Source organism: Quercus lobata, chromosome 1 (assembly GCF_001633185.2).
Source record: "Quercus lobata isolate SW786 chromosome 1, ValleyOak3.0 Primary Assembly, whole genome shotgun sequence".
Classification (NCBI taxonomy): Eukaryota; Viridiplantae; Streptophyta; class Magnoliopsida; order Fagales; family Fagaceae; genus Quercus; species Quercus lobata.
Window position 1 is genome coordinate 46,907,973 of NC_044904.1, and position 25,594 is coordinate 46,933,566.

Here is a 25,594-nt window from a genome sequence, read left to right on the forward strand (position 1 = left end):
GGCGATATCTAGAAACATACATGTAAGACCTACCAAGAGGCAATGTCAAATCTTACATTTGAGCCTACCAACAAGCGAAATCTAAAAACATACATGTAAGACCTACCAAGAGGCAATGTCAAATCATACATTTGAGCCTACCAATCGGTGAAATCTAGAAACATACATATAAGACCTACCAAGAGGCAATGTTCAAGAATCATACACAAGAGCCTACCAACAGGCGATATCTAGAAACATACATGAAGACCTACCAAGAGGCAATGTCCATACATACATCAGGAGCCTATCGAGAGGCAATATCATACATCAAGGCCCACAATGGGGCAATATAATACATACATGTCCATACATACATCAGGAGGCAATGTAAGACCTACCAAGAGGCAATGTCAAATCATACATTTGAGCCTACCAATCGGTGAAATCTAGAAACATACATATAAGACCTACCAAGAGGCAATGTTCAAGAATCATACATAAGAGCCTACCAACAGGCGATATCTAGAAACATACATGAAGACCTACCAAGAGGCAATGTCCATACATACATCAGGAGCCTATCAAGAGGCAATATCATACATCAAAGCCTACCAAAAGGCAATATAATATGTACAATCTAGGCCTACCAAGAAGCGGTCTATTGTATACATGTCTGGCCCACCAAGGTGTAATGTTTACAAAATACAATAAAAATGAGAAAAACATGCCCATGCAGGGGCTACATCCTCATGGTAAAACAATACATGGCTAGCCTAAGGGGAATAATCATCACTAATTGCGTCATCAGCAAAGTGCCCAACGTTGCCATCATTGGCATCATCACCCACAATTGGACTTGTAGAAGGACCGACTCGATCTACGAGAGAACCTGGGGCGTATCCTAGAGCCTGAAATGGTGCTTGATCTTGTACAAGGCCCTATAACCAATTATTTTAGGGGGCATATCCCCAATTACCGGCCAGTCTAGGAGGAGCAAGCATATACTCTGACTCATGTCTGCGAATAGGAGGATCTCTACTAGGAATATGAGGTGCAGAAGGTATAGGCATCCTATGCCCCTTCATCTCGCTAATCAAAACACCAATATACCCATGAAGCAAGTATATATCAACCTGGAGCTAACCCATTTCTCTCCTAGTGGCAATGACATGTGCCTCCTTCTCTCTCTGCCATAGGTCCTTCTATCGAGCAAGTGACCTGGAAATCTCCTCCTAAACATACCCTTTCTAGCGAAGGCTGCGCCCTCAGGATCTCTCACCCTACCCTGTAGGGTATCTACATGCAACCCCAAGTAGGCCTCTGAAGCCCAACTAGTGCATGCTATGCCACCGTGCACTCTACCCCCACTTATAGGGCAATCATCTATGATGGGTCCCACCGAGGACTATAGGATCCAAGTGAAGTAATAGGCATCCTCCATGACGAAACTATTGAAGGAGCCTGTCATATAGTCAAGGTCATCCAAAATCACCTTGGAACACGAGAGCTCCTGAGGGGGGTCCCTGGGTACTCTAAAGATTAGCATGACCTGATGACAAGTCCTCTCAGCCAAGAAAAACTCCCAGCTCGAAAAAGCCCAGAACTAGCACCGTGCACGTGACTCAGTCATGGCATGGGTAACCTCGCACCTACCAAGAGGCAACAACTATATTGATAGGCTCGCACCGTGATGAACCGAAGCCCTCCAAGGTGTTAAGCATGTTGATGCATGTCGCATACACAAAGAGACCAATGCCAATTGGTGACATGGATCAAGACAATCACACTGCGATGATCATGCATACAATATAGCATGAATATGCACCTATGGCAATTGCTTTGAGCGCATACCCACACTACAAGGTCAAGAGCTCTCATGACAATAGAGAGCAGCTCATGTAGCCACGAGAGTCGATCATACAAAGTGCACAATCACCCACATACACACAAGCAAATATATATATATATATATACACATGCATCATGCACAATGCTATCACACAGAGCGGGAAAATAAACCAAACATTGCCAACTTTCCAAGGGTATGGCCCAGCAAGGTATAGGAAATGTAAAATAGATATTGCCATACCTAAGGAATGCTGCCCAAGCAAGGAGCAGGAAAAGTAAATGGGGGTATATGGACGGGGGCCCTAATACATGCTCTAGAGAAGAGGTTTAGAAAGAGGAAGAGAAGACCTCTCTGGAGGGCTAGGCCCCTTAATCTACTGAATGTTACCCTTTGTGGGCTTGCATGCTTTTGCTTACATCCTTGCCCTTTTTACTTGCGCCTAGGAGATCGCTCCCTTTTTCCAAACGTCTTTGCTCCATCCATGTATATGCAAAGACAAAAGAAACAAGCCAGTAGACAAGAAAATAAACAAATGGAAGGAAAGGCATACTAAAGACAAACAAGGAAAAGATGCCAAATGGGGTCAAACAAACATGTGAAGCACATGAAAAGGCAAAGAAACATATTGTCGAACAAAAGGGGGTGTCCTAGGAGAGTTTGGATGACACACCGACTCATACATGAACATGTAGGCAATCATGCAAAGATGTGAAGGAGCAAAGAGTCAAACGGGTGGCACAAAGCAAGCAAGGCAAGCATATCAACATACACAGAGCTAAGAAAGGTGTAAACCTAGTACACTGACTCCAAGGAGGTGTATCTCATAAGTGGTTACATCCAAACAAACCCTAGGAAGGATGAAAGTAACCACACAAGCACAAGTCCATAGAGGGCACAAAGCCTGGCAAAGCCGAGATCTAGAAAGGCTAACATGGAGATAAGCATAAAAGCATGCAAGCAAACATAGACATGCAACAGAAATGATCCAAACCCTTTAATATAGGCCTAGGCGTGCAGATGTAGGCTTAGACCACAGGATCTAGATCTACACCCCACCAATAAGGGCCAAAATGCAAGAAAGAGAGATATCAAAGGACAAAAAGGGCTAAAGTAGCACATGGCATAGCAACCAACATAGATCTAAGCAAGCATGGCACAGAGCACATAAACACATAGATCTAAGCATAGGGATGTAGATCTAAGCAAAAACATGGTAAAGAACACATAGGCATGTAGATCTAAGCATAACATGGTAAGGAGCCTAAAAACATATGGATCTAAGCACAAACATGAAATTTAGACATATCCAAGCCCAAGAAGGCTAGGCTAACAACATCGAAGCGATAAATCATGGCATAAGGAAGGAAACACGCTATAAAAACTATAAAGACATGCTAGGAAGCAATAACATGCTATGGAAAGCAAATAAAGCATATATTGAGCAAGATAGAGCTAGGAAAAGCAATAGAGAGAAAAAGGTGTGGATTGTAGCTAAAAAGCTACATCCACACTCTTAAACCTCAAATCCAAGGTATAGAACCAAGGAGAGAAAGATTGAGAGTAAGAAGACTACCTTTTGATTGTTGAGAGAAATGAGGAATCAAGGGTTTTTTTTTTTTATGCATTTTTAGGAGAGAAATGTAGAGAAAAGAGAGCAAAAACAACCCAGAAACTGCTCCAAGACTGCCAAAAAATGTTCCAACTTCAGACCTGGTCTGGAAAAGGACATTTTGGCCACTTTATAAGCCAAAAAGTGCTCGGCGACCCTTGTTAGGCTACTGACATTAGAGGCCTTTTTGAAGGCCTTCCCAATCTTGGATTTTGCTGATCTTGGTTACCCAGGAAATTTATGGATGTTCAGTTTTTAGGAAGTTAAAGAAGTTAAAAATCAAATAGTTGGATCAAAAGTTATGGCCTCGAGAAGCAAACTAACGCACCCATGATGGTTTTCAGGATATCTCAACCATTTTAGCTCCAATTTTGGCCCATAAGTGGTCATTGGAAAGGGAATTTGATAATCATCACAATGATGTGAGCCCCAACCCATTCTGATAGATGGATCAAAAATTAGGGTTTCTGGTGCCCTCGGAGGTTAACTTAAGGTCAAACTTGTTCAACGTCGGTCAAAGTTGACAAAAATCTCATAGTGGCTCAAGTTTGATGTAAAAGCTTGAAAAATGTTATTTTGGGAGGATTTTGATCTTGTTTGACTCTCAGTCAACTCAGGGTTGACCATGGGCATTTTGGTCAATTTGATCGAAAAAAGCACTTTGGGTTGCACCATATCAATCCAGATGTTTATGCGGCCCCTTCAAGAATATTTAATATTTTTGGAATTTTCAGGGTTCAGCACGCAAATTGAGTGCGGACAAAATATGGTATCTCTAGCTACCCCTTCTTTATCTAACATCTCGAGTGCAATGAGAGGTCTTAAACACAACGTAATTCCGCATTTTGCTACCCTAAAATTGTGTGTGGAAATCGCACTGTTCATGGGTTGAGACTGGTCTTACCATGATAAGGTTGAGCTGCTGTTGCTGGTTTGAGAAAGATTTCTTCTAGTTCAGCTTCTTGTTACCGAGCAAATACTTCATCTTTTTCTTTTTTCTGCAAATATGTTAGTAGCAATGCAACTAGGAAAGCATGCTAGATCTAATTATTATTTTTGGTATTTTGCTTATATGTTTTTTTTTTATCATATAAATTTATGCCATGATGATGCCGGAAGATATATCTGCTCACATGTTTAAGTAGCATAGGTGAACCTACATATGTTGGATGCTATGAAAACACATGAAAATCTATTAAAACTAAGTAGACATGAAAAACTATGCATGATAAAAAGAAATTTTGAGAGATTGAAAACATGATGATGATGCAACTTTGATTTAAATAGGAAGCCTTAAAGAATGAGAGTGGTTTTGAAAATGTGGGACTAAATGAGTGCCATCGAATTGAATCCCGGGAGAGATACTTTGAAAGACATGATATTTTGAGATAATAGATTCCTACGCTGTGGAAGCATGGAGAAGTTCCTACACCGTGGAAGTGTGGAAGATTGTACCAAGCTGGTTGGTCACATCAAGTACCATAAAAGATTCCTACTCCGTAGAAGCGTGGAGAAGTTCCTACATCGTGGAAGTGTGGAAGGTTGTATCGAGCTGGTTGGTTGCATGGAGTACCATAAAAGATTCCTATGTCGTGGAAGCGTGGAGAAGTTCCTACACCGTGGAAGTGTGGAAGGTTGTACCAAGCTAGTTGGCCACATCGAGTACCATAAAAGATTACTACACTGTAGAAGTGTGGAGAAGTTCCTACACCGCGGAAGTGTGGAAGGTTGTACAAAGTTGGTTGGTTGCATTAAGTACCATAAATGATTCCTACGTCATGGAAGCATGGAGAAGTTCCTACACCATGGAAGTGTGGAAGGTTGTATCGAGCTAGTTGGCCACATCAAGTACCATAAAAGATTCCTACACTATGAAAGTGTGGAGAAGTTCCTACACCGTGGAAGTGTTTAAGGTTGTTCCAAGCTGGTTGGCCACATCAAGTACCATAAAAGATTCCTACACCATGGAAGTGTGGAAGGTTGTACCAAGCTGGTTGGCTGCATCGAGTACCATAAAAGGATTCCTATGTAGTGGAAGCGTGGACAGTTGTACCGAGCTGGTTGGCTGCATCGAGTTCCATAAAAGGATTCCTACACTATGGAAGCGTAGAGAAGTTCCTACACCATGGAAGTGTGGAAGGTTGTACCAAGCTAGTTGGGTGCATTGAGTACAATAAAAGATTCCTATGCCATGGAAGTATGGAGAAGTTCCTACACCGTGGAAGTGTGGAAGGTTATACCGAGCTAGTTGGCTGCATTGAGTACCATAAAAGATTCCTACGCCGTGAAAGCGTGGAGAAGGTTTCATCAAGAGAAATGTGTTCAAAGACTGCCCAAAGATGAAAGTGTTTAAAGAAGACCTTCTAGGGGCTACTTTTAGCTGAATGTGTTTTAACAAGAGAAATAGGTTCGAAGACTACCCGAAGGTGAAAGTGTTTGAAAGAGACCCTTTAGGGGTTAGTTAAAGCTGAATATGTTTCAATGAGAAATTTGGTTCGAAGACTACCCGAAGGTGAAAGTGTTTGAGAGAGATCCTCTGGGGGCTACTTTTAGCTGAATGTGGTTCCATGAGAGAAACTAGTTCGAAGACCACCCGAAGGTAAGGAGTTTGTTGGTTGTGCTAGATTATTGAGACATCAACCAAAGCTTAAAAGAAATGAAGGTGACGATGCATGAAAATCAGTAGGCTAGAATGCTTCAGACTATGATAATGGCTGTAAATCCTGAAAAGAAAGAAAGAACTATCAAAGGTGACCGATGTGACCGGGCTAAGGACCATCCGATGGTTAAGTCAGTTTTCTTTCTAGGACAAGGATGGAAAATAGTGAATGGTTAGAACTTACCTTTGGTAGATGGGACCTACTCCTTTTATAGAGAGATTGACGTGGGTCTACTTGTTTGGGATCCGTCACCATCATGGGTGATGTTGGTGGTTATGAAGAAAATGGGGTATGTGGAACGAAGTGTACGGAATTCCTTCCACGTACCAAGCAACGTGTCATGTTTTGCTTATGTAGAACCTTTGGAGAATTTCTGGTAGAATTTACCAAGTACAATTTGATCGTCCATGGGTATAGTCGTCTATAACATGGTCGTCTATAGACGAGTTCTTTTTGGTGGATCCCATTTTTCTTAATGGTCTTGTTCATGCATTCTGTCGAAGTGATCAATACGTGGACGACAACCAAGGACGGGCTATACTTAGTTGATCCCCATCAGTTGCCCCCTATCCTGGTGTTATTTGTCATTGTGGTGATTTGATCATTTTTTTAATGCTGACACGTGGTGTAATCTTGAGGTTCGTTCATAATGTCATTTCGTTCTTCAAAGCAAGTGCCACGTGGCTTTATTTGGTTGGTCGTGTCATTTCAGTGACTAGACCTATTGCCTATAAATAGTGGAATTCCTCTCCTACCTTCTTACTTTTCTTATATTTTTTCCTTTGACCTTTGTCGTCCAGCACCTCGTCTAGGAGTTTCCATCTTTAGTCATCCTCGTTTAGAGCCAAGTATCCTCCTTTTCTCATCTTTTAGGCCTTTCTTCAATTTTCAAAATGTCTGAAATTGTAGTGTCTTCATCTAGTAATAGTGATGATAGGGAGATAGACGAGTACCATGATAGCAATATTCGTGGCAGTAGCTCTGATAATAGTAGTAGTAGTAGTAGTAGTGGGGGAAACACCATGGACGAAGAATACACATCTGGGGTTCCTAGAATTCCTTTAGACGTTTTGCAAGAGGAGATGAGATCGAGGATGGCTTTTGGGTCACTTGCTAGCACATCCACCAATGTATCCTTGTCTCCTTCTTCAAGTGAAGAAGAAACTTTGTATAGCTGTGCAGTAGGCATTCCTTCAAAGACCGATGAGAAAAAACTTATTTCCCTTAGGAGTTGGTACTAGATCCCAAATGACCTTAATCCTCAATTGGCCATCCGTGGTGAATGGTGTAGCCATCCTTGTTTTGGGGTAGGTATCTATGATGCTTACCTTCTTGGAGGACTTAGGCTACCTCTTAATCCTTTTGCCAAAGAAATACTCTTTAGATTAGGTTTAGGAATTAACTAGCTTAATCCCCATGCATGGAGGCTTATCCTCTCTATGCAAGTTTTGTGGAGGAAGTATTTGATGGGAACCGTCCTCTCACTGTGGACAAGTTCTTATACAGTTACAAGCCCTCTGAGATTAGTCAATCCTTAGGTTTTTACCAATTCTTAGCTAGGGTTCAAATTGTAGATTGGTGAAGTCCCTCCCTATGTCTAATAGGAAATGGAAGACGAAGTTCTTCTTCGTCTCTGAGTTTTGGGTAGGAAACCCTACAGAGGTAGGTAGGGATCCATTTCCTCCCTATACTAGTGAGATAGGGAATCTTCGTCCTGAGGGTATGTCCCTTTTTCACTACACTTTCACTTTTATTGTTGAACTCGTCTAACCTTTTTTTTTTTTTTTTTTTTTGTGCAGCTGTAAAATGACCTGTCTTGTCTAAATTTTATTTAGACCACGACCAGAGAGCTTGTTCTTACACAAACAAGACGTTTCACTGCCTAGTGACACTTCGCCGTCTTGCAAGTTGGGGACTTGCCCTGAACCTACTAAAGAGGCACTTGCTCACGAGCTTACTAATCGAAGACGTAAGTTTTCTCCTTTATATTTTTATTACTTGTTTCGTCTCAAAACCTAACATTTTTTCTTTATAGGAATGGTAATCATGAAAGAGAACAAGGGGAAAGGCTTGGTAAGCAAGGAGACCATGCAAGAGACTCACTTTCAGCCTCGTCCAGTTGTTGGAGATAAGAGGGAGAATTTATCTAGGACTGTGGATGTAGATAGTCTTCCAAGCCGACGAGGCCACAAGAAGTCAAAACATGGGTTGTCCAAGTCTGGAGTCGTCAAGCTTGGTTCCATTATTCCTCTTGCCTCTGCCAAACCACCATCTGTACAAGTCCTTAATTTGGACTTGTCCAACCCTGTTAAAGTTCCATCCAAGCTTGTTGAAACCACTTCGTCTAAGGCTCCCAAAAGTATTCCTATGACTCTTCTTAAGAATGAAGATCTTGCCTGAGAAAAGTTTCAGCAAGTGGTTAATGACAAAGACATTGCTGTGTGCTATGACATGTCCTTAAAAGTGTTTGAACATTCCACAATTCATGATCTCTTCAAGGTACACTTTTTTTTTTTGGCGTCTTGAATTTTTCATACTTAATATTCTCGTCCACTCATCTTTTCAACCAATTTGATTTGTAGGTAATGTCAAAGTTCATGGCAACGTCCAAACAGGCTACTAAGATGGACTATGAAAGGGTTAGGTTGGAGGCCAAAATTCGTGATATGGAGAAGGAGTCAAGCCGCAAGACAGGGGAAAGGATGAAGCTTGAGGCTGAGGTGGAGGAGTTGAAGAATTTTGCAAAGGAATTAAGGACAGACATAGTGGAAAAGGACACTCATCTGGATCATCTGCAGAAGCAAAACAAAGAGCTTAGATCGTCCTCTAAACAAGCCAAAGTTGAAGTGATCAAGGAATTCAAGTCGTCCAAAGCATTCACTAATCTTCTGGACATGAACTATGCAGCGGGCTTCGAAGATTTTCATATAGACGCTGTTGAGCTATACCTTGAGATGAACTTTGATTCTATCAAGCTTCATACTGCAGCTGAGAGTTCCTTACTTTAGACAAGTTCAGAAGATCTGAATGTTGAAGACGATGCTTCCACTCCTTTCCTTGCTAAAGACAACCTTAAGTCTGGTGGCGATGCCCTCAGTGGTTTATTCCCATGAAATGATTTCTATTTTATCTATTTCCATTTTTTTTAGAAAGGGTTTGTTGTTTTGGATCACTTTATATTTATCTAAGTACATTTGGATCATCCATGTTTAAAGACGAATCTTAATATAATTGCCTTATTTAGGCTTAACTTTGTTAAGGGTTTTTGGACGATAGTCATCTACCCTTTTTATTTATGAATGCACTTTTATCCATACTGTTATTGCCAAATCTAATTCCAAGTGCTTCTCATCCATGTTTAGGACTTTATTTTGGAATGTATATTTTCCTCATCCTTAGACTTGTTCTTGGAACTTTCTTTGGTTATTCTTTTTATCCATAACTTCGATTGTTTGGCAAGTTGGATGTGTCGCCCATAAAAAGTCACATGCATGCTTTTCTTCGTCCTTAATTTTTTGGACGAGTGAACTGAAAGGTTTGCTCCTTCCCTTTACACTTATCATTATTGCCTTAGGTATTATGGCAATTTTGCCTTTTCCTTGTTTAAGGATGGCTCATGATGATGTATCTTCGCATCTAGAGATTTTATACGTCTTTAATTTGTCATGGACGTTAATTTCACAATACACTTAAATTAGAGAATTCAAGCAACTTTGTATACAATAACTCTACATAACATCGTCCACAAATATCAAAGAACTTAGTACATAGCAATTCAAAGACATCGTTTACGCTAGTATTTAGTCCTTTTTAGGGAATTTAATTCCATTATATACAAGGACTTTATTCATGACGTCGTCCATAGCACATGCCAGTAGCTACTTTTTAGGGAATCCAAATGTTGAAAAACATAAAATACTGCTGAAAAGCATGAGTGCTAAAAGATAACAAGCTACTAGAAGTCATTGACAATCTTTATACTCGTCCATGTTGACCTTCTCGACGAGTCTTTTTTTTCTGGTAGTACTTCCTTAGGTCCTCCACATTCCATGGGTGCTCCAACTTTCATCCATTTAAGGCTTCCAAATAGTATGAACCTCGTCTTTTGGAATTGACGACACTGTATGGTCCTTTCTAGTTAGGCCTTAACTTTCCATGAGTGGGATCCTTTGTAGCCAGGGACATCTTTTTTAAGACGAGATCCCCAATGTTGAACTGTCTTGGCTTCACCAGTGCATCGATGCTTAGACATCAAGCTTTTGTAACGAGCCACCCTTTGTTCTACATTCATCCTTACCTCATCCATAAGGTTAAGGCTTAGACAAAGCTGCTTTTCATTCTCTTCGTTGTTATAGTGAGCCACCCTATAGCTAGTTAAACCAACCTCCACGAGTATGACTTCGTCACTTCTGAATGCCAACTTAAAAGGAGTCTCTCTAGTTGGAGTCCTTATTGTCATCTTGTACGCCCAAAGGACACTGGGTAGTTCATTCGGCCATATCCCCTTCGCCCCCTCAAGACGGGTCTTAATGATTTTCAACAAGGATTAGTTTGCCACTTCAACTTGTCCATCGGCTTGTAGGTGGGAGGGTGGGGAATAATGATTTCTAATCCCCAATTGCTTGCAAAAATCTTTGAAGGGCACATTATCAAATTGGCGTCCATTGTTCGAGATGAGTACCCTAGGAATTCCAAAGCGGCATATTATATTCTTACAAACAATGTTTCAAACATTTCGCTCAGTGATTCTTGCCATGGGCTCCACTTCCACCCATTTTGTAAAGTAATCAATTCCTACAATCAAAAACTTCATCTGTCTTGTCCCCATGGGAAAGGGACCATGAATGTCAAGTCCCCACTGGGCAAAGGGCCAAGGGGCCACCATTGGAGTTAGATACTCTGATGGCTACCTAGGTATGTTGCTATACTTTTGACACTTATCACATGCTTTAATATAAGCTTTAGCATCTACTTGTGTAGATGGCCAGTAATACCCTACACGGACAATCTTGTAGACGAAGGATTTGGCCCCTGAATGGTTTCCACAAACTCTTTCATGGACATCTCTCAAGACATAAAGAGACTCGTCTAGATTCAAACACCTTAGGTAGGGTTCAGAAAAACCTATCTTGTATAACACTTCATCCATAAGGACAAACCTCGTTGTCCTTACCCTTATCTTCCTTGCTTCTTCCTTATCCTCTAGGAGGAGTCTGTTTTTAAGATAAGAGATGATTGGAGTGGTCCAATTGAATACTCCATCTATCTGATGTACTTCTAGAATTTCAATACTTGGGATGTACTGGATTTTGATTTGATCATTCATCACTTCATCTGCAAATGTCGTCTTGGCTAGGACGTCAGCTACCATATTATCCTCCCTTGGTATTTTCTAAAATTGAGCTATTGTGAAGCTTTTAATGCACTGCTTGACTTTTCCTAAGTATTTCTTCATCCATTCCTCCTTAGCTTCACATGTTCCATTTATTTGGCCCATTATTAACTGTGAATCTCCCTAGATAAGGACAAAGTCGGCTCCAAGTGACTTTTAGCTAACTCCAAGGCCTATAGTAGGGCTTCATATTCAGCCTCATTATTGGTTGTTTGGAACTGTAGATGGACTGCGTACTCCAGAGGATCCCCTTCAAGCAAGCATAACACTATTCCAATTCCTCCTGCATGCTGTTTGGACGAGTCATCCACATGGACGACCCACTACTTCACCCCTTGGTCTTCATCTTGCCTACTACTAGCAGAAGTGAATTCAACAATAAAATCTACTAGGACCTTAGCTTTTATCACTTCTTTTGGTTTATATCGCATATCAAACTCACTAAGTTCTTTTGCCCACTGGATTAGTCGTCTAGTGGCCTCCAGCTTGTTCATGGCCTTCTTTAGCGAGTGGTCTGTCAAGACGTTAATTACATGAGCTTGAAAATAAGGCCTAAGCTTCCTTGCTACTGTCACCAATAAAAATGCAAGATTTTCCATGGGTGGATATCATTCTTCTGCTCCCCTTAAAGCTTTGCTGGTGTAGTAGACAAGTTACTGTACCTTCCCCTCCTCTCTAATCAAGACTGAGCTTACTACAAGAGGGGATACTACTAAATAGAGATACAGTTCTTCTCCAGGTTTAGATGAGCTTAACAGCGGAGTTAAAGCAAGATAAGTCTTCAAGTCTTCAAAAACTTGTTGGCACTCGTCTGTCCATTCGAATGCTTTTCTCAACACTCTGAAAAATGGTAAACACTTGTCAGTAGCTTTTGAAACAAACCCGTTAAGAGCAGTTACTCATCCAGTGAGGCTTTGGACGTCATTGACATTCTTTGGAGTCTCCTCGTTCAGAATCGCTTGGATCTTATCAGCGTTTGCTTCAATCCCTCTCTAGGAAACCATAAAACCAAGAAATTTCCCTAATGCAACTCTGAAGGCATGTTTTCTTGGATTCAACTTCATCATGTATAGCTTAAGTGTGTCAAAGGTTTCCTGAAGGTCGTCCAAATGCTGCATCTCCCTCACGCTCTTCACCAATAGATCGTCCACATACACTTAAATGTTTCGCCCAATTTATGGATGAAACATATGTAACAACCCAAGGAAAAGCGCTAGCCACATCTGCGTTATACCTCAAAAGGATTAGTCACAATTGAGGGTCCTTATAGTTGTTAATAAAGCCCAGTTCAATCCAGTAAATACCTGATGTGGGACTCATCACACACCCACACACTCAATCAAATTGGGGCATCACAATTTCCCCCACTTAAATCCCTAACGTCCTCGTTAGGCCCACTTTGTGGGGTAGTGTCTCCGAGCCCACATAGAGTTACTGGGCTGACTTTGATACCATATGTAACGACCCAAGGAAAAGCGCTAGCCATATCTGCGCTATACCTCAAAAGAACTAGTCACAATTAAGGCTCTTTGCAATTGTTAATAAAGCCTAGTTCAACCCAATAAATATCCGATGTGGGACTCATCACACATCCACACACACATCACACAATCAATCAAATTGGGGCATCACAATATGTAACGACCCAAGGAAAAGCACTAGCCACACACATCACACAATCAATCAAATTGGGGCATCACAATCTCCCCCACTTAAATCCCTAACGTCCTCGTTAGGGCCTACTTTATGGGGTAGTGTCTCTAAACCCATACGAGATCACCGGGCTAGCTCTGATACCATATGTAACGATTTAAGAAAAAGCTTTAGCCACATCTGCGCTATACCTCAAAAGGACTAGTTACAATTGAGGCTCCTTGCAATTGTTAATAAAGCCCAGTTCAACCCAGTAAATACCCGATGTAGGACTTATCACACACCCACACACATCACACAATCAATCAAATTGGGACGTCACAATCTTCCCCACTTAAATCCCTAACGTCCTCGTTAGGGCCCACTTTGTGGGGTAGTGTCTCTAAGCCCACACGGGATTACCAGGCCGGCTCTGATACCATATGTAACGACCCAAGGAAAAGCGCTAGCCACATCTGTGCTATACCTTAAAAGGACTAGTCATAATTGAGGCTCCTTGCAGTTGTTAATAAAGCCCAGTTCAACCCAGTAAATACCCGATGTGGGACTCATAACACACCCACACACATCACACAATCAATTAAATTGAGGTATCACAATCTCCCCCACTTAAATCCCTAACGTCCTCGTTAGGGCCCACTTTGTGGGGTAGTGTCTCTCAGCCCACATGAGATTACCGGGCCGGCTCTGATACCATATGTAACGACCCAAGGAAAAACGCTAGCCACATCTGCGCTATACCTCAAAAGGACTAGTCATAATTGAGGCTCCATGTAGTTGTTAATAAAGCCCAACTCAACCCAGTAAATACCCGATGTGGGACTCATCACACACCCACACTATGTAACGACCCAAGGAAAAGCGCTAGCCACATCTGTGCTATACCTCAAAATGACTAGTCACCATTAAGGCTCTTTGCAGTTGTTAAGAAAGCCCAGTTCAACCCAATAAATACCCGATGTGGGACTCATCACACACCCACACACATCACACAATCAATCAAATTGGGGCGTCACAATTTTCCCCACTTAAATCCCTAACGTCCTCGTTAGGGCCCACTTTGTGGGGTAGTGTCTCTAAGCCCACACGGGATTACTAGGCCGGCTCTAATACCATATGTAATGACCCAAGGAAAAGCGCTAGCCATATCTGCGCTATACCTCAAAAGGACTAGTCACAATTGAGGCTCCTTGCAATTGTTAATAAAGCCCAGTTCAACCCAGTAAATACCCGATGTGGGACTCATCACACACCCTCACACATCACACAATTAATCAAATTGGGGCATCACAATCTCCCCCACTTAAATCCCTAACGTCCTCGTTAGGGCCCACTTTGTGGAGTAGTGTCTCTGAGCCCATACGAGATTACCGAGCCAACTCTGATACCATATGTAACGATTCAAGGAAAAGCGCTAGACCTCAAAAGGACTAGTCACAATTGAGGCTCCTTGCAATTGTTAATAAAGCCCAGTTTAACCCAGTAAATACCTGATGTGGGACTCATCACACACTCTCACACATCACACAATCAATTAAATTGGGGCATCACAACATATGGTTAACTTGCTACTGGTAGGTAGCCCCTGCATTCTTCAGGCCAAATGGCATCACTTTATAACAAAACAAACCTTGGCTTGTAACAAAAGATGTTTTCTTCTGATTTGCCTCATCCATCTTAATCTGGTTGTACCTTGAGAACACGTCCATGAAACTTAACAACTGGTGTCCAGCCGTTGAGTCCACCAACTGATCAATGTGTGGAAGAGGATAGCTATCTTTTGGGTAGGCCTTGTTTAAATTTGTGAAGTCCACACACATCCTCCATTTGTTATTGGCCTTTTTAATGATTACTATATTAGCTTGCCAATTAGGATAATAAACTTCACATGTGAACTCCGCGGTGATTAACTTATGGACTTCTTCCTTGATGGCATTATCTCATTCTGGGGCTAACACCCTCTTCTTCTGATGAACAGGCTTGCAAGACGAGGACACATTTAGATGATGAGTAATTACAGGGGGGTCAATCCCAAGTATATCTTCATGGCTCCAAGCAAAAACATCTATACTTTGTTTAAGGAACCCAACAAGTTCCTGCTTCGTCTTTTCCTCCATACTTGTTTCAATCCTGGTAAACTTCTCTGGGTTGGACTTGTCCAACGGTACATCTTCCAACATCTCAATTGGCTTCATCAATGTTCTTCTTTCTTCTATGCTCATTGTTTTCATCTAGTTGTCCAAGGCCATCATTGCTAGAGAACATTCTCTAGCTACTAATTGATCTCCTTGAACTTCTCCAATGCCATACTCCATTGGGAACTTCACAGATAAATGATAAGTAGACGTTGTAGTCTTCCAACTATTCAAAGTTGGTCATTCAATAATGGTATTGTATGAAGATGAACAATCTACAACAAGGAAATTCACTTTCTTATTGATTTGTCGTGGGTAAGAGCCTACCACGACTGGCAAAGAGATGGTGCCCACTAGTAAAACCTTCATTCCTCCAAACCCGATTAATGGCACATTTACTAGATGAAGTAATTCTCTGTTAATCCTCATCTACTAGAAGGCTAGATAATATAGGATATTTGCTGAACTCCCATTATCTATTAACACCCTTCAAGTTGTATAATTTGCAATCACCAAAGTAATGACAATCGCATCATCATGAGGGTGCGTGTAGTTGTCTTTCGTCTTCTTCTGTAAAAGTAATGGCGAGTTCATATTCTCTGATCATCCTCGGTGGTTGTCTAGATATTTGAACATTCTGGACTTCCCTGAGGTAGGTTTTTTTTGCTTTGGATGAGCTTCCTTTTGATGTACCTCCTACAATGATCCTTATTTCTCCAAGTGGTGGACGTGCTGGTTCTTCTGCTTTGCCTTTCATTGGCTGTCTTTCATCCTTATGGTCTTGCCCAAGAACATTCTTTAACTTTCCCTGCTTAATAAAAGCTTCAACCTGCTACTTCAAGTCATAGCATTCGCCCGTATCATGTCCATGGTCGTGATGAAAATCATAGTACTTGCTTTTATTCCACTTACTAGGATCTCCTTTCATCCTTTCAGACCACTTCAAGGATGGATCGAATTTGATCTACATTAACACTTGATCAAGTAGAGTATTCAAGGGAGTATAGTTGGAGTATCGTCTTGAAGACGACCCTGCTTTCTTGTTGTCGCGATCCCTTTTCTCCCCTATCTTTGTTTTCTTTGGACGAGGACCTTGCTCTAGATGGTCTATATAGCCATTCTCTAATCGTTCACCTTTCTTCTTCTTCTTGGCAATAATTGCGTCTTCTGCATTCATGAAACTTTGGGTTGAATGTATCAACTCAACCATCGTTTAAGGCTCCTGGTGGTAGAGCTTATGAATGAATAGGTCTGAACTAACTCCATTGTAGAAAGCTACCAAGAGGATCTTGTCATCCATCTCGTCCACCAACAGAGCTTCCCTATTAAAAGGGCTGATAAAAGTACGCAGGCTTTCATTTTCTCCTTGTTCTATGTTCAACAGGCTGGATGAGGAGCACTTTTGCCTTTGTCCCCCAACAAAGTTGTTGACAAACAACTTTCTCAACTCCTGAAACGAAGTTATGGTATTTAGTGGCAGTTTACTGAACCATACTCTAACTGGGCCTTTTAAGGTAGTAGGAAAGGCTCCACACATGATTTCATCTGGAACACCTTTGAGATGCATGGTTGTTTTGAACATGGCGATGTGATCGCAAGGGTCATGCATCCCATCATAAGAGTCCAAGGTAGGCATCTTGAACTTAGATGACCAGGGATGACTCATGATGGACGCAATGAAGGGGGAATCAATCTTGTGGACGAGATCATCCACATGGTTTACTCTCCTCATGGAATCCTTTATCTTTTCCATGGCTCTTTTCATTTGGTCCATCTCCCTCTCTAAGTGTGGTACTCTACAAGTGACAATGCCTTTGGATAGGTCTCCTTTAGCGTTATTATCAACCCCTTCGTTCTCTTCATTTTAACCTTGTTCTCCACCATACTGCTGAAGACATTATCTATTAACTTCTCTAGTTAACTCCTAGTTCTATTACTTCAATTCTGCCATTACTACTACCATGGACTATAACTGTTATTGGACGGTCATAGGGGGGTGGTGGTGCATGATTTGGGTGACTGGTGGCATTTCCACTCTCCTCGTGTTCTGGACTGGTGGCCATTAACCTAGTCCGAACCATGTAGCCTTTTTGTCTTGGAAAGGGCAAAGAAGTTAACACTTAGAAACTTCTAACTCTTTCCCACAAAAGACGCCAACTGATGATGCACAAAAATCAGTAGGCTCGAATGCCTCAAACTATGATGATGGCTATAAATCCTAAATAAATAAAAAATAAAAAATAAAAAAGGTGACCAATGTGACCCGGCCAAGGACCCTCCGACTGTTAAGTCAGTTTTCTCTCTAGGACAAGGATGGAAAATAGTGAATGGTTAGAACTTACCTTTGGTAGATGGGACCTACTCCTTTTATAGAGGGTTTGACGTGGGTCTACTTGTTTGGGATCCGTCACCATCGTGAGTGATGTTGGTGGTTATGAAGAAAATGGGGTATATGGAATGAAGTGTATGGAATTCCTTCCATGTACAAGCAACGTGTCATGTTTTGCTTATGTAGAACCTTCGGAGAATTTCTGGTAGAATTTACCAGGTACAATTTGATCGTCCATGGGTATAGTCATCTATAACATGGTCGTCTACGAACGAGTTCTTTTTGGTGGATCCCTTTTTCTTAATGGTCTTGTTCATGCGTTCTGTCATTCCATTGCGATTTTCCTTGGGTGTGATCAATACGTGGATGACAACCAAGGACAGGCTATACTTAGTTGATCCCCATCAAAAGGATTACCCCATTGTGGGCTTTTTAGGTTCCTTGATTCACTGAATTCTAGATTCAATGCTTTGAAAAAGATCCCTTCTTTGAAATGTTAATATTCTTGGTCATAGCTACACAAGAACCGCCTAGATGTTGATTTTTGTGTGGTCTTGATGAATCGTGCATGTTGGGTACCTATTCGGGCTCTTACGAGGAGAGATTTCTCCTTTTCCTTGTGGATATCTTGAATTGCACTGGATAAAGGGAATACTATCCATGGTTTGAAAATATCAAAAATAAAACTACCCCATATCAAGATTAGGACTGGGGGCCAACCTTTAGGCATTGAGGGTCACGTTTAAAGTAATGACTCAAGCATCCTCTGTTGAGATGAGTTCAAGAGGCTTGAAGAGTATTTAGGGCAATGGTGCTCGAATGGTATTTAAAAGCTGGGGTTGAGCATTTGAATCTTTTGGGTTCAGGAGATGCCTGGTAGTGATTGAAAAAGGTTTGCATAAGCTGTTGCAATCTTAAAACCCATTTTTCTAGAAATTCCTTGGGAATAAATGAATAACCCCCAAGGATATGCTGAACATGAAAAGTTTGGAGGATTTGGAATCTTTGTCGTTTGAAATCTTTGAGGGTCATCATTTTCCCCTTCTGTTTTAATTGGTTCTGAAAACTAGGTTCAAAAATTTTGGAAATTCATTCATGATAATGAAAATCTGGCTGAATGCATGTACCATAAGAGAGCCTCGATAAGGCCATGTTTCCTATGTGGTTTATGAGTGTATGTGCCTGATGGCTACCATTTACCCGGAATAGGGAACATGTTTGCAAACAAGGATTTTTGGAGCAAAGTGTTTATGCTTATCAAATGCATGGGTGTCCCCTCTTTTTGGTCTCATGAAGGGAGAATTTGAATGATTCGTTTGGCTTTTTGAACTCTTCGGGTTCAAAGCAGGGGTTGGGAGAGAACCCTGCCCTTTTTTAGGCATGATGCCTTAGCATATGTGAATGATTCCATCATCAATGATTGACCAAATGTTCATAGTCCTATGACCTACCGATCCTCAATGATCAGTGAAGTCTTTCGTTAGGTTATAACATGGCCTTGGGGTTAATTGGGTGCTTGAAATGAAGGATATTTGGCTCAAAATTTTCACGTGTGGGTGATTATTTGGCATAAGCTCCATAGACTAAGTGGCCGCTCTCAATTAGGAAGGATTTCTTAGGACTGTAATGTAAGGATATGGTTTTCCTAGGCTTACAGGAGGATATTTTTGGCTATGAAATTCTTTGAAGGGTTTCCTAAAGTCAAGGATTACACTTCATCGAGAATTTTCTTTCAATTGCCTCTCATGCTTGGCTATATCCTCAATTTGAGTCCATCTTTTGAACTTTGCCCATTTTCATCTTTTTGGGGCTTTCATTTGATTTTTCTTTGGCCCATGTCTCTTGACTATTTCGAGCTGAAATTTTTTTTTTCTTTTGCCCTCTCTTTGCTTGGGATTTCATTTGACTTTACTGGCCCATGACATTGTCATTTGATTGATTTGGCCTCTTTTCTCATTTTTTTCAATTAGGGACCCATTTGATGGACTCAAATATTAAAGGTCACCTAGCATGAGATTCTTGTAACCATCTAACCCACCCCAATGTGGGGGATAATCCTTGACTGGGTTAAACAAGAAAAGAATTCAATAGGCATAACTGGGCCAGCAATGGATATTTTTCTACAAGCGGGACGGCAGTGAAATGAATGCCTTTCTCCTTCATCCTGAGCGCTTACTTCTTAGCCTAAGGAGCTTAAGTGCCAGATTATAATTTTGGGATATTTTTGAAAAAGCATTTTCTTTCTGGCTCAAAGGGGCTATTAAGTGATATAACTATTTGGATAGTTGAAACAAATGCCTCCATCATTTCAAATCCAATCAATTGGTCAATGAAACTTGAACATATGGTCATTCAATGATTTAGGATCCGCATCGATTTTGGGTAGGACCTTCCCAAAGGGTGATTGTTAATATGATAATTGAATATGACACTTTGCAAAAGTGGTGAATATTTCATGAATGCAAGGTTATGGAGATGGGATATCATGATGTGAGTGTTTGAGGGATCACATGCCCCTTATCCCTGGTAAGGGATAACCACTTCACTCAACAACCCTTTCCCCACAAAAGGAGTTTTGGCATTGACTTGCCACTCTTAGAAGATTTATTCGTTTCAAAACACAAATTCTCAAGATTTGATCTTTTTATTTGAACCTTTATGCTTTGATTTTATTTTGGACAATCCCCCTTTTTTCTTTAAATGTGGACAAGATTGCAACAAAAGCCAACCGAGATGAGGGAAGGTTTTTTTGGGATAGTGTCTAGGACGAGATGGCAAGGCCAAACTTGGGTTCCAGTTTTTTCGATGGATGGCATTCCCAATATCTAGAAGCTTTTGGATAGATCAACTTAGGGGATGGAGGTCTTCACATCGCAAAGATGCCTTAGATGATTGACTCCATGCTTGGCATGCATCTTGGGATGAAGATTTTCTAATCTATGGTGAAGATTCTTGTGAAATGCAATCTTCATTTTCATGTAAATCATTGAGATGGCCTGTCAAGGCAACATGCCACATTAGGGACCTAAGAAAGGCAATATAGGAATGACTAGAAGGGATGTTAATGCAATTCTTTAATATTTTGATGGGGCACTGTTGCCCAGGTATTGAGCAAGCAAGCGGCTCTCTGATTGTATCATCACAAATGTTCAAATGTTTTGCCATCACTATTCATTTAAGCATGCGATGCAAGTGACGTCCCATTGGCTTGATTAGAGCATGTTCCGGAAAAGGAAATAGATTGACTAGAGTTAGCAACATATCAAGGCTATGCCGAACCCGATAAAGTTGGAAGTATTTTGGTCCTTATTCGAGACCAATTTTAATCCCTTTACTCTTCCACCATGGTTCATATGTTGGCTCCCATCATGAGTAGGCCCTAACATTGTATTGTTGAAGGAGCTGAAGCTAATTTCTTATGCTTCCAAGAATTATCAAGTGAATTACCATGGCTAAGGTGGTCCCAATAATGTTGGGAATGTTCCTGAAACGGAAACGGACAAAGTTAGATGGAGACTTTGCTCATTGTAAGATCTGATAAGATTGGAGACTTTACACATTTCTCCCTGAATGAAAGCTTGGTTTTCCTTTTTCTATTATCAATGCAGAAGTCAGGCTTCCAAGGAATGCTTCAAGCAAGCTACAAGATCTTCTGATGGTCTTGCAAAGAAATTGCGACTTTGGCTTTTGTTAAAGCTCAAGATGTCGTCAAGACTATTATTCAGAAGTCCATTCAAAGGGGAGAGACTGTGCAAAAAAAGCCGCTCTAGTGTGGCATTTTCCATGGTCTCTCAATCACTTTCACAACATGGTGAGATTTTTAACTGAAGGCTGTGAGGATTCACATATCAAGATATTGAGGCAAGCTAAAGAAAACCAAGTGTGAGTTGGGTGATCTCGCTTAAGAGATGTTGGGTTCTTTCTACCCTTTTAAAATGCTTTGATAGAAGAGCTTGTAGGCCATACGAATCGACTCTAACTTTTCCTGAATTCTACTCCTAGACTTACGGTAGCTTTACCTCATAAACAATGTGGGAGGGCTACACAATGGATTTTTAGTGGTCGTATAGGAATGAGACCACTAAAAATCTACCCCAATATCATATTGGGAGCACCTAAAGGCTTAACCTTCTTCCAATCCATATGGACATCTTGTGGATCACTAATCTCACCAATCGCACTTTTAATGCCTCAGTAGAATTGGCTGCTACTCATGTTTAAGATAAGTAATCTGGGACCTTTGATGGCTTCCATGAAGGAAATTAGTTGACATTATTGGAGTAGACAACTCAAGTTGTGCTTCTCTCACCTGATATTTGATAAGCCAAAGCCAGTTCCTGAAAAGGGAATTCAAAAGAACTGAGATTAGTAAGGAATCTTGGCCCTGAAAGGATTCAACAAAGTTGGAAATACCTAGGCCTTCCTCCAATAGAGTAGCCTCATGTATCCTTTTAATTGTCCATTCTCATGTTCAATATAAGTGTCTTATGCTGATTTATCAAGATGTTGCATCCGCAAGGTAACCCAAAGTAGGTTTATTGCAATCTTCAATTCCTTGGAGTGAGTTCTTGAGTAAGCTGATCATGGCTCGTGTATCATAAATGGTTCCACCAGTTTCTATCATGATCTCAACTGAGGTGAATTTCTAGATGGCCCATCAGTCTTACGGAGGTGACCCTATGTGAGATTTGCATAGGAATTCATGGTGCTCTTGCGACCATCGACTTGATCCCTTTTTTACACAGGAGAAGAATCGAGAAAATTCTACCCCAACATGGCATTTTTCCAGTTCTTTAACCATCTGAATGGCCACTTGAAGCTTCTTAAAGGAGATGAGCCGAGACATGCTTGGTCTTTCTAAGCCTAGCACTAGTAGTGCATTCCCTCTAAAGGAGATCTTGATCCAACAAAAGTCTTTAGACTGGGCCAAGCTTCAGCATCCTCCTTATTCTCACGGTTTTCTTGAAAATTTCATGCAACTGGTTGACAACATCAACTAGATCGAGGTCCTTTGAGAAGCACTGTAAGGTTGAATTTATTCAATCATGTGTTGGCTTCATTCCGTGCCAAATTTGCTTGTAATTTAGCAATTAGATACCCTGTATTTAGGTGGGAATTGTGTAAGGATAGTGTGAAGAAATCTTAAGAATTGTGCAATTCAAGGGAGTCTCGCAACTGGATCTCGCGACTAGCAAGTTGCCACAATGGCACATGTGTGAAGCATACTGGGGGAGCTGAAGGGTCACGCCAGCTAGAGCACGACATGACAAAATTTCCAGTCTAGCCAGGCAGTTAGCTTACGACTCAAACTCGCGACTCGTTCCAATCGCGAGCTTGAATTGCTAGAATGCTTGTTTAATTCAAACCTGACTTTTCGCATTCCTCATACACACCACTATAAATACCCATATACCCACGATATGTAGAGAGCTTCCAGAGAGAATTTTGGGAGAGAAACCCTAGAGAAAAACAAGATTGACTCATCCACAATCTTCATCCTTTAATTCTCCAAATTCCTCTACTCTCACACTCTCCATTGACATATCCTTGAGAGGTACATTTAGCCAAATCCTTATCTCACCATACCCATATCAGTGAGGAGGTATTTTGGTGCTTGGGAAGCAGTTCAGAAGGGACCAATTCATTTTGGTTGATGCAATGGGCAATTGCGGGATCCGGTAAGCTAGAGAAGACAAGGTTCCGCATAACCTTGTTGGAGCAAGAAGCTTGGAAGACTTAGGTGCACTGGGTAGATTAGGCTTGGAAGGTCTTCTGCTATTCATGTATCCCAACTTTATTCTCTAGTGGATTATTGACCGCTTGGAGGGCGGCAAAGAGTTTTTTTGCCGAGTACTTCGGTTTCCTCTTTGGTAACACATTGCCGTGTTATCTTTGTGTTTGCATCCTTCTTCCCTTACTTTTTATCATTTAATTGCTGCTATGGTTGTGATTAATGAATTAGAGTGTTTTACCAATTTGGCTTTAGCTTATATTCATATTCCACACATATATTGTTTGTTTATAAGCTTGTGTTGGTAATTTTAAATTGGGGGTCGAAACATTCATTGGTGTTTTACACACTAATTGAACTTTCAATTGGTATCAGAGCAGATGCACTTGTTGTAGTTTAATTACCTAAGTGTGATCCTAGACCCCTTAGCTATGGATGAAGCCAGGGAAAAGGCTATGTTGAATTGTGGTCTAAATGTTTGTGATAATGACTCTATGAGTATATTTGAAGGTTGTCCTAACAATGAACTCCTAGAGTTATTAAAATCAAAGAAACATGCTAGTATGTTTGTTCACATGCTGAAATATTTTGAAAATGATAATCACATCCTACACAATAGTCTATGTGAGTCTAATTCTTTGATTAAGAAGTATAAAAGAAGAAATAGAATATTGTGTGATAAGGTTGATAATCTGAAAAAGAAAATTCAATCTAACAAGAGCATGGAAAATGAAGATAAGTTTGTGTTTGAAGGTCAAGAGTGCATGTCCCATGCTTGCTCATTTGTGCACACTTCTTTGAAGGTATTTAATTCATGTTTATGGTATCTTGATAGTGATATGACAAGAGATAAATCATTGTTTAAGTCACTCAAAGAGAAGGTCGGTGACTATGTGACATTTAGCGATGGAAGTCATACTCAAGTTCTTGGCAAAGGGACTGTTAAGATACCGGGATTACCTATATTGAAAGATGTCTTATACATCAAAGGGCTTAAGGCGAATCTCTTAAGCATCACTCAAATATGTGATGAGGACTTCCTTGTTCAATTCTAAAAAAAAGGGTGTATAATCATTGACGAAGAAGGGATTCAAGTCTTGGAGGGAAATAGGACTACCGACAATTGCTACGGAGTAGTTGCTACGGCAAGAATTTCCTGCAGAAGTGCTCGTGTTGACATGTTGGAACTTTGGCATCAAAGATTTGGGCATGCAAATTTCAAACAAGTGGCTAAAGTATCTAAACTTGAAGCTGTTGAGGGACTTCCAAAATTTGGAAAGGTGGAGAAGAGTATTTGTGGTGCATGCCAAATGGGGAAGCAAACAAAGGCAAGTCATCACAAGGTGAATGTGATTGCTACTTCACGTTGTTTAGAGCTTCTTCATGTTGATCTAATAGGGCCCACAAGAACTAAAAGTCTAGGAGGAAAAAGGTACATTATGGTCATTGTTAATGATTTCTCAAGATACACTTGGGTGGAATTTCATAGAGAAAAATCAGAATCATGTGAGAAAATGGAAATTCTATGCAAGAGACTTCAAAACGAGAAAGGGGTTCCTATTGTCAAGATAAGGAGTGATCATGGCAAGGAGTTTAAGAATGCAAGATTCGAGTCTTTTTGTGAGAAGAATGGGATCATAAAGGAATTTTCAGCGCCCAAAAATCCTCAACAAAATGGGGTGGTTGAGAGGAAAAATCAAGTGATTCAAGAAATGGCAAGAGTTATGCTACTCAACAAGCAAATTCCTCAAAAGTTTTACGGAGAAGCCGTGAACACCTCATTTCACATTGGTAATAGAATATTCTTTCGAGCGGGAACAACGAAGACCTCTTATGAAATTTGGGATGAAAAGAAGCTGAAAGTGAAATACTTCTGAGTATTTGGAAGCAAGTGTTACATTTTAAATGATTGGGAGAACCTTGGAAAATTTGATGCAAAAAGTGATGAAGGCATCTTCCTTAGGTATTTTACTACTAGCCGGGCATATAGAGACTTCAACAAGAGAACAAAGACAGTAATGGAGTCCATCAATGTGGAAATTGATAATGCTATAACAAAGGTAGAGATGGAAAGGGGCCAAGCTCCAAAGAACCCACAGTTGAGGTCGAAGCCCAAGATATTGAAGTTGAAGGACCTACACTGAAAAAGGAACCAACTCCTATGAACTCAAGAATGGAAACAAGATCAATGTCTAGAACATCAAGTCCTTTCACTCCTCAAGAAGTTCATCCTCCTATCTCCCAGAATGATGAA